General features: G+C 42.2%; 1 pseudogene across 1 annotated transcript in view; it reads left to right on the forward strand.

The window, feature by feature from the left end:
• The first annotated feature begins 2836 nt into the window (after positions 1 to 2836).
• The window catches only part of LOC311118058, a 44729-nt pseudogene continuing 33064 nt past the window's right edge, over positions 2837 to 14501 (forward strand). The window contains exons 1-8 of the transcript XR_014615280.1: positions 2837 to 3444; positions 3585 to 3692; positions 5482 to 5552; positions 5687 to 5774; positions 12231 to 12509; positions 12602 to 12696; positions 12803 to 12913; positions 13087 to 13129. The product of XR_014615280.1 is annotated as an uncharacterized misc_RNA (transcript). The remainder of the gene's footprint in view (positions 3445 to 3584; positions 3693 to 5481; positions 5553 to 5686; positions 5775 to 12230; positions 12510 to 12601; positions 12697 to 12802; positions 12914 to 13086; positions 13130 to 14501) is intronic.

The raw sequence follows: 14501 nt of genomic DNA on the forward strand, positions 1-14501 counted from the left end.
GTCTCATGGCAAAGGGTCTGAATAACAATGTAAATAAGGTATTACAGTTTTTTATGTTTTATAAATTTGCAAAACTTGATAAAAACCTGTTTTGCTTTGTCATTATGGGTATTTTTTGTAGATTGATGAGGAAAAACATTGATTTAATCCATTTTAGAGTAAGCCTTTAACGTAACAAAATGTGGAAAAAGTTAAGGGGTCTGAATACTTTCTGAAGGCCGGTCCGATTAATCCCAAACCATCTCAATTGGGTTGAGGTCGGGGGATTGTGGAGGCCAGGTCATCTGATGCAGCACTCCGTGACTCCTTCTTGGTAAAATAGCCCTTACACAGCCTGGAAGTGTGTTGGGTCATTGTCCTGTTGAAAAACAAACCAGATGGGATGGTGTATCGCTGCAGAATGCTGTGGTAGCGATGCTGGTTAAGTGTGCCTTGAATTCAAAATAAATCAGAGAAAGTGTCACCAGCAAAGCACCCCCACACCATAACACCTCCTCCTCCATGCTTTATGGTGGGAAATACACATGCAGAGATCATCCGTTCACCCACACCGCGTCTCACAAAGACACGGCGGTTGGAACCAAAAATCTCAAATTTGGACTCCAGACAAAAGGACACATTTCCACCGGTCTAATGTCCATTGCTCGTGTTTCTTGGCCCAAGCAGGTCTGTTCTTCTTATTGGTGTCCTTTAGTAGTGGTTTCTTTGCAGCGATTCGACCATGAAGGCCTGATTCACACAGACCCCTCTGCACAGTTGATGTTGAAATGTGTCTTTTACTTGAACTCTGTGAAGCATTTATTTGGGCTGCAATTTCTGAGGCTGGTAACTCTAATGAACTTATCCTCTGCATTAGAGGTAACTCTGGGTCTTCCATTCCTGTGGCGGTCCTCATGAGAGCCAGTTTCATCATAGCGCTTGATGGTTTTTGCGACTGCACTTGAAGAAACGTTCAAAGTTCTTGAAATGTTCCGTATTGACTGAACTTCATATCTTAAAGTAATGATGGACTGTCGTTTCTCTTTGCTTATTTGAGCTGTTCTTGCCATAATATGGACTTGGTCTTTTACCAAATAGGGCTATCTTCTGTATACCCCCCCTACCTTGTCACAACACAACTGATTGGCTCAAACGCATTAAGAAGGAAATCAATTCCACAAATTAACTTTTAAGAAGACACACTTGTTAATTGAAATTTATTCCAGGTGACTACCTCATGAAGCTAGTTGAGAGTGCCAAGGGTGTGCAAAGCTATCATCAAGGCAAAGGGTGGCTATTTTGAAGAATCTCAAATATAAAATATATTTTGATTTGTTTAACACTTCTTTGGTTACTACATGATTCCATATGTGTTATTTCATAATTTTGATGTCTTCACTATTAGTCTACAATGTAGAAAATAGTAAAGAATAAAGAAAAAACCTTGAATGAGTAGGTGTGTCCAAACTTTTGACTGGTACTGTGTGTGTGTGTATATATATATATATATATACACACACACACACTGAGTGAACTTAACAGAAAGACTGACCAGGTGAGTCCAGGTGAATGATATGATCCCTTATTAATGTTACTTGTTAAATCCACTTTAATTGATGTAGATGAAGGGGAGGAGGCAGGTTAAAGAAGGATTTTTAAGCCTTGAGACAATCGAGACATGGATTGTGTTTGTGTGCTATTCAGATTGTGAATGGGCAAGACGAAAGATTTAAGCCAACTTGACACAACTGTTGGAAGCATTGGAGTCAACATGGGCCAGCATCCCTGTGGAATGCGTTTGACACCTTGTAGAGTCCATGACCCGACGAATTGAGGCTGTTCTGAGAGCAAAAGGTTTTCCTAATGTTTTGTACACTCAGTGTATATGTATATAACAGTTTGTATAGACAGTATATGAATGGGAAAGGTGTGTAGGATGAGCGTGGGGGTGGGGTTACTGTAAACTAGGCCCAGTGTAAAGCTTGGGTTTATTAAATATTCTGTGCTCTGACACCAATTCAAGCATTTAGATTATTCTTGCCTTGATGAAACCAGTGTTTCAAGCCACATTTGACCTGCTGTATTTGGGAAACACTGTTCATGGTGATGTGACACATTTCTTCTGGTATTTCACATTCTGTGCTTTGTGGAGTTACAAGCTTATTGTTGCACACAATGGAATGTTGTCACATCTTTGAGCAAAAGCCATCTGAGGTAAGGCAGCTTATGAAGACGGTAGTATTACAACAAACAAAAGTGCATCTGCTGTTGTGTTATTGTCCTGAACTGTGAAAGGACCTGTGCTTGTATGCCATTTAGTAAACTCTTGTTGCAAAATACATACTGGTTTAAATATGTATTTAATAGTGATATTTCTGCATGATAGAGCACAGACTGTGTGTGTGTGTGTGTGTGTGTGTGTGTGTGTGTGTGAGACATGTACATTGCCTAAACCCAGAAAGATCACCGTGACCTGGAATCTCCAGGTCTGTTTTTCAACTATTATGTAACCTCCCTGCTTCCCAGAAACTGCTGGCCTCTCCTCAGAGACACTACAGAGTGAGCACCATTGGCTGTCCTGCACACACACACACACACACACACACACACACACACACACACACACACACACACACACACACACACACACACACACACACACACACACACACACACACACACACACACACACACACACACACACACACACACACACACACACACACATGCAAATGCACAAGCAAAAACACACCGCTCCTCTTCCAACAAAGTTTGCAGCTTGGCAGAAAGACTAATCCCTTCCCTCCTCACACCAGGAGCCCAGACACAAACAGATACTCAGTTTGTGGTGTCTCAGTCAGTCAGTCAGGACAGAGAAAGACAGAGTCAGACTTTCATCTGGATAACTCAGAGGAGCTGCTCCAACTCTGAAGACTATTGTTTTGGGACATGTAATGCAGAGAACATTTCATTGCAGGAGTTCAACTACACTAAGCTGTCCTAGCATTGATTGACAGTGCTCTGTCTGGACTGTAAGACTCCGTCTAGAGGAGGTGTCTGCTGAAGAACTTAGTGAAGTGAAAGGGACATTCATCCTGTGAGCTCCATTTATGTGGATGTACTTTTTCTGTGATTGCAACTTCAGGAAGGTATTTTAAACATTTTGGTCTTTCTGACACTTTCTGTTGACTCTACCTACGACTCGAGGAGATCTTTGCCTGTCTCTGTTCAGGCATGATGGGTCAGGAGAGGAGTGAGGAGAAGAGTGAGGAGAGGAGTGAGTATGTGTCCCTGTCTCCGATGAGGGAGGCTGTCCCTGCCCCACCTGAGTATGAGAGGGTTTGTGTGTTTGGGACGGGGGACATGGGGCGCTCTCTGGGCCTGCGTCTGCTGCAGGCGGGGTACGGGGTGGTATTTGGCAGCCGACGGCCCCACAGCAGCAGCCTCCTACCCCATGGAGCACAGGTACAAATAAAGTAGATCTAGTTTTATGTGGTGATATGTTGTAAATGTATTTGAATATATTTGTTTATGTTTGAAGGAATATATGTGAATATACTGTATCTGTGTTTGTGTGTATCAAAATGTTGATGATGTATATGCAGGTCCTGGGCCATGCTGCAGCTGCCCAGTCAGCCCGTCTGATCTTCATCGCTGTCCAGAGAGAACACTACGACTTCCTGGTACCACTGGCCAATCAGCTAAAGGGAAAGGTAACATATATGTTTTATTACTTCTGCTAAATGTACAGTGGGGGAAAAAAGTATTTAGTCAGCCACCAATTGTGCAAGTTCTCCCACTTAAAAAGATGAGAGAGGCCTGTCATTTGAGAAAAATTCCAGAAAATCACATTGTAGGATTTTTAATGAATTTATTTGCAAATTATGGTGGAAAATAAGTATTTGGTCAATAACAAAAGTTTCTCAATACTTTGTTATATACCGTTTGTTGGCAGTGACACAGGTCAAACATTTTCTGTAAGTCTTCACAAGGTTTTCACACACTGTTGCTGGTATTTTGGCCCATTCCTCCATGCAGATCTCCTCTAGAGCAGTGATGTTTTGGGGCTGTCGCTGGGCAACACAGACTTTCAACTCCCTCCAAAGATTTTCTATGGGGTTGAGATCTGGAGACTGGCTAGGCCACTCCAGGACCTTGAAATGCTTCTTACGAAGCCACTCCTTCGTTGCCCGGGCGGTGTGTTTGGGATCATTGTCATGCTGAAAGACCCAGCCACGTTTCATCTTCAATGCCCTTGCTGATGGAAGGAGGTTTTCACTCAAAATCTCACGATACATGGCCCCATTCATTCTTTCCTTTACACGGATCAGTTGTCCTGGTCCCTTTGCAGAAAAACAGCCCCAAAGCATGATGTTTCCACCCCCATGCTTCACAGTAGGTATGGTGTTCTTTGGATGCAACTCAGCATTCTTTGTCCTCCAAACACGACGAGTTGAGTTTTTACCAAAAAGTTATATTTTGGTTTCATCTGACCATATGACATTCTCCCAATCCTCTTCTGGATCATCCAAATGCACTCTAGCAAACTTCAGACGGGCCTGGACATATACTGGCTTAAGCAGGGGGACACGTCTGGCACTGCAGGATTTGAGTCCCTGGCGGCGTAGTGTGTTACTGATGGTAGGCTTTGTTACTTTGGTCCCAGCTCTCTGCAGGTCATTCACTAGGTCCCCCCGTGTGGTTGTGGGATTTTTGCTCACCGTTCTTGTGATCATTTTGACCCCACGGGGTGAGATCTTGAGGGAGATTATCAGTGGTCTTGTATGTCTTCCATTTCCTAATAATTGCTCCCACAGTTGATTTCTTCAAACCAAGCTGCTTACCTATTGCAGATTCAGTCTTCCCAGCCTGGTGCAGGTCTACAATTTTGTTTCTGGTGTCCTTTGACAGCTCTTTGGTCTTGACCATAGTGGAGTTTGGAGTTTGACTGTTTGAGGTTGTGGACAGGTGTCTTTTATACTGATAACAAGTTCAAACAGGTGCCATTAATACAGGTAACGAGTGGAGGACAGAGGAGCCTCTTAAAGAAGAAGTTACAGGTCTGTGAGAGCCAGAAATCTTGCTTGTTTGTAGGTGACCAAATACTTATTTTCCACCATAATTTGCAAATAAATTCATTAAAAATCCTACAATGTGATTTTCTGGATTTTCTTTTCTCAATTTGTCTGTCATAGTTGACGTGTACCTATGATGAAAATTACAGGCCTCTCTCATCTTTTTAAGTAGGAGAACTTGCACAATTGGTGGCTGACTAAATACTTTTCCCCCCACTGTATGAATGTCTGTTTTGTCAGCATGTAACTGTATATTTGGCTAACATAATGTATGTCCCAGCGTATTTAGCCAATATAGTCTGTGTCCCAGTGTATTTTGCCAATATATTCTATGTCCCAGTGTATTTTGCCAATATAATGTATATTCCAGTGTATTTGGCCCATATGTTGCACATATCAGTGTATTTGATGCCATTTTGAATTGCAGGTGTTGGTGGACCTCAGTAACAACCTGAGGAAGAATCAGTACCCAGAGGCCAATGCAGAGTACTTGCAAATGTGAGAGCTATACAGTATATGTTGTTATTATGTGTATGTTTTTTAGTTAATTAGGAATGTTTTTATATGTTGATGTGTATCTACAGTATGTGTATGTTGATGTAATGTAAATGTGGTTATATGTACCTGAACAGTCTGGTCCCTGGAGCTGAGGTGGTTAAAGGCTTCAACACCCTGTCTGCCTGGGCTCTGCAGAATGGACCTTCAGATGCCAACAGTCAGGTACACACACCGAGGTTCAAGCCATGCCCATGAAACCAATTGGCTACTAGATTCAATTCTATATACACTACATGACCAAAAGTATGTGGACACCTGATCGTCGAACATCTCATTCCAACATTTTGGGCATTTATGTGGAGTTGGACCCCCCCCCCCCCCCCCAGGGCTCTGTGCAGGTCAGTCAAGTTCTTCTACACCGATCTCAACAAACCATTTCTGCATGGACCTCGCTTTGTAAACGGGGCCATTGTCATGCTGAGACAGGAAAGGGCCATCCCCAAACTGTTGCCATAATGTTGGAAGCACAGAATCAACTAGAATGTCATTGTATGCTGTAGCGTTAAGATTTCCCTTCACTGTAACTAAGGTCCTTGCCCGAACCATGAAAAACATCCCCAGACCATTATTCCTCCTCCACCAAACTTTACAGTTGGCACTATACATTGGGGCAGGTAGCTTTCTCCTGGCATCCACCAAACCCAGAGTCGTCCGTCGGACTGCCAGATGGTAAAGCGTGATTCAAAACTCCAGAGAACGCGTTTCCACTGCTCTAGAGTCCAATGGCGACTAATCTTACACCACTGCAGCTGACGCTTCACATTGCGCATGGTGATCTTAGGCTTGTGTGCGGCTGCTCTTCCATGGAAACCCATTTCATGAAGCTCCCGAAGAACAGTTATTGTGCTGACGTTGCTTCTAGAGGCAGTTTGGAAATCGGTAGTGAGTGTTGCAACCGAGGACAGATGATTTTTACGCACTACATGCTTCATCACTCAGTGGTCCCGTTCTGTGAACTTGTGTGGCCTACCACTTCGCGGCTGAGCCGTTGTTTCTCCTAGACTTTTCCACTTCACAATAACAGCACTTACAGTTGACCGGGGCAGCTCTAGCTGGTCAGAAATGTGATGAACTGACTTCTTGGAAAGGTGACATCCTATGACAGTGCCATGTTGAAAGTCACTGAGCTCTTCAGTAAGGCCATTCTACTGCCAATGTTTGTCTATGGAGATTGCACGGCTGTGTGCTCGATTTTATACACATGTCAGCAACGGGTGTGGCTGAAATAGCCAAATCCCCTCATTTGAAGCGGTGTCCACATACCTTTGAATATAATGTTTATATACATATAACCATATACAGGCATTCAAAGAGTCTGTATATAAACATTCATACAGTGTCTTCAGAAAGTATTCACACCCATTTACCTTTTCCACATTTTGTTGTGTTAGAAAGTGGGATTATAATTGATTTGTCTTTTTTTTCAAGGATCTACACAAAATACAATGTAATGGCAAAGTGGAAAAAAGATTCTAACATTTGTAAAAAATAATAATGAAAAATAAAACACTAATATATCTTGATTAGAGAAGTATTCAACCCCCTGAGTCAATACATGTTAGAATCACTTTTAGCAACGATTGCAGCTGTGAGTATTTCTGGGTAAGTGTCTAAGAGCTTAACAAAGCTAGATTGTACAATATTTGCACATTATTCTTTAAAAAATTATTCATGCTCTGGCAAGTTGGTTGTTGATCATTGCTAGACAACCATTTTTAAGTCTTGCCATAGATTTTCAAGCCGATTTAAGTGAAACTGTAACTAGGCCACTCAGGAACATTCATAGGATTTTTCCTATGCTTAGCTCTATTCCATTTATTTTTTATCATAAAAAAACTCCCTTGCCAATGACAAGCATACCCGTAGCATGATGCAGCCACCACCATGCTTGAAAATATGAAGAGTGGTACTCAGTGATATGTTGTGTTGGTTTTGCCCCAAACATAACGCTTTGTATTCAGGACACAAAGTTAATTTCTTAGTCACATTTTTTGCAGTTTTACTTTAGTGCCTTATTGCAAACAGGATGCATGTTTTGGAATATTTGTATTCTGTACAAGCTTCCTTCTTTTCACTCTGTCAATTAGGTTAGTATTGTGGAGTAACTACAATTTTCTTTTTTTTTCTTTCTTTTTTTTCACCTTTATTTAACCAGGTAAGCCAGTTGAGAAAAAGTTCTCATTTACAACTGCGACCTGGCCAAGATAAAGCAAAGCAGTGCGATAAAAACAACAACACAGAGTTACATATGGGGTAAAACAAAACATAAAGTCAAAAATACAACAGAAAATATATATACAGTGTGTGCAAATGTAGCAAGTTATGGAGGTAAGGCAATAAATAGGCTATAGTGCAAAATAATTACAATTAGTATTAACACTGGAATGATAGATGTGCAAGAGATGATGTGCAAATAGAGATACTGGGGTGCAAATGAGCAAAATAAATAACAATATATGGATGAGGTAGTTGGGTGGGCTAATTTCAGATGGGCTGTGTTCAGGTGCAGTGATCGGTAAGGTGCTCTGACAACTGATGCTTAAAGTTAGTGAGGGAGATAAGAGTCTCCAGCTTCAGAGATTTTTGCAATGTTGTTGATCTATCCTCAGTTTTCTCCTATCACAGCCATTAAACTCTGTAACTGTTTTAAAGTCCCCATTGGCCTAATGGTGAAATCCCTGAGCGGTTTCCTGCCTCTCCGGCCACTGAGTTAGGAAGGACGCCTGTATCTTTGTAGTGACTAGGTGTATTTATACACCATCCAAAGTATAATTAGTAACTTTACCATGCTCAAAGGGGTATTCAGTGTCTGCTTTTGGAATTGGAAACCTCCCTGGTCTTTGTGGTTGAATCTGTGTTTGAAATTCCCTGCTTTACTGAGGGACCTTACAGATAATTGTAAGTGAGTGGTACAGAGATGAGGTAGTCATTCAAAAATCATGTTAAATACTATTATTGCACAGAGAGTGAGTTCATGCAACTTATTATGTGACTTGTTAAGCACATTTTTACTCCTGAACTTGTTTAGGCTTGCCATAACAAAGGGGTTGAATACTTATTGACTCAAGACTTTTCAGATTTTCATTTTTTAACATTTCTGAAAATGTAATTCCGCTTTGACATTATAGGTATTGTGTGTAGGCAAGTGACACACAATCTCAATTTAATTCATGATAAGTGCAGGTTGTAACACAACAAAATGGGGACAAAGTCAAGGGGTGTGAATACTTTCTGAAGGCACTGTACATGTTGACTGTCAACATGTAGAGTTTACTTTCTCTCCTCTGTGTTAAATAAGAACAGCTTCATTCTGGAGCTAGAAACTTGTATTGTGCATCCTCTGTAAAGAGAAGCATACAATATAAAAGCATGCACACACACACACACACCAGACCTGGTATTTATTTCATTTGAAAATACTGTAGGTAAATTAATATAGAGTTTTCAAAGGCAATACTTTTCTTTGATATTCAAATTCAGCTCTCAGAAAACCAAATAATATTTGAAGGTATTTTGAATACCTCTCAGAAAACCAAACAATATTTGAGTTATTTGAAAATAAAAAAAAATATCTTTATTTGTTGTCTGCCAATTATAAATTACAACAGTTAGTTGAATTAGTCCAAATACCATCAGGTCAATAGTTATTGGCACCCTTGAGCAAAAAAATGCTCAAGGGTGCCAATAACAAAGACTGTAGAAAATAAAGAATTCAACTACTGAGCTATATTCCATGCAAAAAATGTTTTGGAAATTATACACTGCTCAAAAAAATAAAGGGAACACTAAAATAACACATCCTAGATCTGAATGAATGAAATAATCTTATTAAATACTTTTTTCTTTACATAGTTGAATTTGCTGACAACAAAATCACACACAAATTATCAATGGACATCAAATTGATCAACCCATGGAGGTCTGGATTTGGAGTCACCCTCAAAATTAAAGTGGAAAACCACACTACAGGCTGATCCAACTTTGATGTCCTTAAAACAAGTCAAAATGAGGCTCAGTAGTGTGTGTGGCCTCCACGTGCCTGTATGACCTCCCTACAACGCCTGGGCATGCTCCTGATGAGGTGGCGGATGGTCTCCTGAGGGATCTCCTCCCAGACCTGGACTAAAGCATCTGCCAACTCCTGGACAGTCTGTGGTGCAACGTGGCGTTGGTGGATGGAGCGAGACATGATGTCCCAGATGTGCTCAATTGGATTCAGATCTGGGGAACGGGCGAGCCAGTCCATAGCATCAATGCCTTCCTCTTGCAGGAACTGCTGACACACTCCAGCCACATGAGGTCTAGCATTGTCTTGCATTAGGAGGAACCCAGGGCCAAACGCACCAGCATATGGTCTCACAAGGGGTCTGAGGATCTCATCTCGGTACCTAATGGCAGTCAGGCTACCTCTGGCGAGCACATGGAGGGCTGTGCGGCCCCCCAAAGAAATGCCTCCCCACACCATGACTGACCCACTGCCAAACCGGTCATGCTGGAGGATGTTGCAGGCAGCAGAATGTTCTCCACGGCGTCTCCAGACTCTGTCACGTCTGTCACGTGCTCAGTGTGAACCTGCTTTCATCTGTGAAGAGCACAGGGCGCCAGTGGCGAATTTGCCAATCTTGGTGTTCTCTGGCAAATGCCAAACGTCCTGCACGGTGTTGGGCTGTAAGCACAACCCCCAACTGTGGACGTCGGGCCCTCATACCACCCTCATGGAGTCTGTTTCTGACCGTTTGAGCAGACACATGCACATTTGTGGCCTGCTGGAGGTCATTTTCCAGGGCTCTGGCAGTGCTCCTCCTGCTCCTCCTTGCACAAAGGCGGAGGTAGCAGTCCTGCTGCTGGGTTGTTGCCCTCCTACGGCCTCCTCCACATCTCCTGATGTACTGGCCTGTCTCCTGGTAGTGCCTCCATGCTCTGGACACTACACTGACAGACACAGCAAACCTTCTTGCCACAGCTCGCATTGATGTGCCATCCTGGATGAGCTGCACTACCTGAGCCACTTGTGTGGGTTGTAGACTCCGTCTCATGCTACCACTAGAGTGAAAGCACCGCCAGCATTCAAAAGTGACCAAAACATCAGCCAGGAAGCATAGAAGCTGAGAAGTGGTCTGTGGTCACCACCTGCAAAACCAGTCCTTTATTGGGGGTGTCTTGCTAATTGCCTATAATTTCCACCTGTTGTCTATTCCATTTGCACAACAGCATGTGAAATGTATTGTTAATCAGTGTTGCTTCCTAAGTGGACAGTTTGATTTCACAGAAGTGTGATTGACTTGGAGTTACATTGTGTTGTTTAAGTGTTCCCTTAATTTTTTTGAGCAGTGTATTATTGTATACTAATACAATTGCTCAGAGAAAGTAATAAAAAAATCTTATTGGCACCCCTGTTTTCAATACTCTAGCACCTTCCCCTTGTGAGGATAATGACACTGAGCCTTTTTCTAAAGTGTTTTATGAGTTGAAGAACACATTTGGAGCGTTTTTTTTTTTCTGACCAATTAACATTTTCTTTGTGGATTTTTATTAGTGTTTGGGGTTATTGCTTTGCTGGAAGATCCATTTGCTGGCAAGTTACTAAAACCTGGCAGAGGCAACCAGGTTTTTCGCTAAAATGTCAAGGTACTGGGTAAAGTATATTGTGCCGTTGACCTTAACAAGGGCCCCAGGACGAGTGGAAGCAAAATAGCCCCATACCATCAAAGATCCACCGCCGTATTTAACAGTAGGTATGGGGTGGCAGGTAGCCTAGTGGTTAAGAGCGTTAGGCTAGTAACAGAACGGTCGCTGGTTCTAATCCCCTAGGTGAAAAATCTGTTGATGTGCCATTGAGCAAGGCACTTAACCCCAATTGCTCTGGATAAGAGCGTCTGCTAAATGACTAAAATGTAATTATAAACTAGGTGCTTCGAGCCCTGATTGGCTGACCGCCGTGGTATATCAGACTGTATACCACGGGTATGACAAAACATGTATTTTTACTACTCTAGTTACGTTGGTAACCAGTTTATAATAGCAATAAGGCACCTCAGGGGTTTGTGATATATGGCCAATATACCATGGCTAAGGGCTGTATCAGGCACTCCGCGTTGCATCGTGCTTAAGAACAGCCCTTGCCGTGGTATATTGGCCATATACCACACCTCCTCGGGCCTTATTGCTTAAATGTAAGTACTTTTCTGCATATGCTTCTGTTTTTCAACGCCAAATACACCACTTGTGTGCTTGGCCAAAAAGCTCTATTTTTATGTCATCTGACAAAAGCACCTGTTCCAATCCAAGTGCCAATGCCATTTAGCAAACTCCAGGCATTTACATTTTTCTAGCATTTTAGAAAAAGGCTCAGTGTCGTTATCCTCGCAAAGTGAGAAATTGAAAGGTATTGAAAACAGGGGTGTCAATAATTTTAACCCCTACCTTTTAGAGATTTTTTTTATTACTTGATTTCTCTCAGCATTTATATTAGTACAAAATAATATAATTTTCCACATTTTGGGAGCATACAATATAGCTCAGTATTTGAATTACTTATTTTATACAGGCATTTTTGTCATCTTTATCAAGGGTGTCAATAATTTCAGACCCCACTGTATGTGCATACATATATGTCAGGTGTATTTCTGCGGGGAAAGTGCAGAGGCCAAGCAGGTGGTGATGGCAATAGCCACCAAGCTGGGTTTCAGTGCCCTGGACAGGGGCTCTCTCTCAGCAGCCCGGGAGCTGGAGGACTTCCCCTTGCAGCTGTTCCCCCAGTGGAGGCTCCCACTGCGCATCGCCATCGGCCTCAGTGCTGCCTTCTTCTTCTACCTGCTGATCTGAGACATCATCTACTCATACGTCACCCAGGGCAAAGACATCTCCTTCAGAATCATGGTCTCACTGGCAAACAAGGTACTGGCCCACAGGCCCTCTGAGTGTTTGTGTTCTGTTTGTTTCTGTGTGTGTTACCAGCTGTTCAAGGTGTGTGTGTATGTTCTCTCCAGGTGTGTCCCATCGTGTCTCTGATCATGCTGTCTCTCTGTTACCTGCCTGGTGTCCTGGCTTCCTTCCTGCAGCTCTACAGGGGCACCAAGTACAGGTCAGACCTGTGTGTGTATGTGAGTGTGTTTGCATACATGTATGTTCATACAATGTTATGTATGTATTTATGTTGATTATAAGTGTTTATGTATGTTTAACATCAGGCGCTTCCCTGATTGGCTGGACCGCTGGATGCTGTGCAGGAAACAGCTGGGTCTACTGTCGCTGGGGTTCGCCTTTCTGCATGTGGTCTATACACTGATCTTACCCATACGGTCAGTGGAGCACATACACAAATGCACACGCATGCATGCGCGCGCGCACACACACACACACACACACACACACACACACACACACACACACACACACACACACACACACACACACACTGTGACGTGTATCTTCCTTTAGTTTTTAGTAAAGAAACTATTGATTTTGTTCTCAGGTACTATCTGATGTTCTGGGTCACTGAAAACACTGTCTCTCTGGTAAGAACACCTACCTAGCTTTAAGGCCAAATTAAACACTTTCAAAACAGTGAACATTGAATAGACAAAAGGGTGTACAGATGTAGGATCTTAATTTGGTCATTGTTGTCGCTAAGAATTGTCCTGCGCTGCAGGATTGACCTAAATTTACACTAATACATGGTTATATTAAAGAGATTCTCCTGAACTGTTGTATACTTTTTAGACAGTAGTTTTGAAAGTAGCACTCACGAGCCAAAAGTGGTCCCCAAAAACGCGTACTACGTCACATATGTGCAGATATGTGCACCACGTCATTGGGTTCTCTCTCTCGCTCTGCTGTGGCCACTGAGCCATTGGGCCCGCCCTGCAACCTCATTGGATACTGCTGGGCAGGCCTCTTGCTAGCTGTCACTCAAATGTGAAGGGCTGAAGCTCTTTGGCTAGAACTTGAATTGCTAGGGGGCTGGCCCATATTGGGGAAATGTAGGGGAAATGGTGTGGCACAGCTTCAAGAAAACAGTCACTTTCAAACAAAGTATTCTGTGGCTAATTGAGCTAAGAAGTAATTCAGCTTCGTACAGGTGGGATCACAAGGACCGGTCACACTGATGCTTAGACCAGACACACTTGCTAGGCACACATATTCTGCCCATTTTAACTAGTGATGGGGGAATAATTGATACAGTTACATATCGCAATATTATTTTGGAAACATCACAGTAGAGTTGAAAAATATATGTCAAATAGAAATCCAATATGGATGGTGTTAAGAGTCCAGGAATGGCTAAAGGATTGCAATATTTACCTGGAGCTAACCTTGCAGATTGCATTACTGGGTGATCTGAAAAGTCATAGTCAATCGATCAATAATATAATAATACTTTTAGCAAAAATGTTTATTTTTAATTCACAATCTGTAGAAGCAATGAGAATAGAAAGGTTCAGAACTTTTGTAAAACATCACAGTACGGTTGAAATATACAGTGGGGAAAAAAAGTATTTAGTCAGCCACCAATTGTGCAAGTTCTCCCACTTAAAAAGATGAGAGAGGCCTTTTGACAAATTGAGAAAAGAAAATCCAGAAAATCACATTGTAGGATTTTTAATGAATTTATTTGCAAATTATGGTGGAAAATAAGTATTTGGTCACCTACAAACAAGCAAGATTTCTGGCTCTCACAGACCTGTAACTTCTTCTTTAAGAGGCTCCTCTGTCCTCCACTCGTTACCTGTATTAATGGCACCTGTTTGAACTTGTTATCAGTATAAAAGACACCTGTCCACAACCTCAAACAGTCACACTCCAAACTCCACTATGGCCAAGACCAAAGAGCTGTCAAAGGACACCAGAAACAAAATTGTAGACCTGCACCAGGCTGGGAAGACTGAA

This window comes from Coregonus lavaretus, assembly GCF_964263955.1.
Source record: "Coregonus lavaretus genome assembly, chromosome: 3".
In the NCBI taxonomy this organism is placed as follows: domain Eukaryota; kingdom Metazoa; phylum Chordata; class Actinopteri; order Salmoniformes; family Salmonidae; genus Coregonus; species Coregonus lavaretus.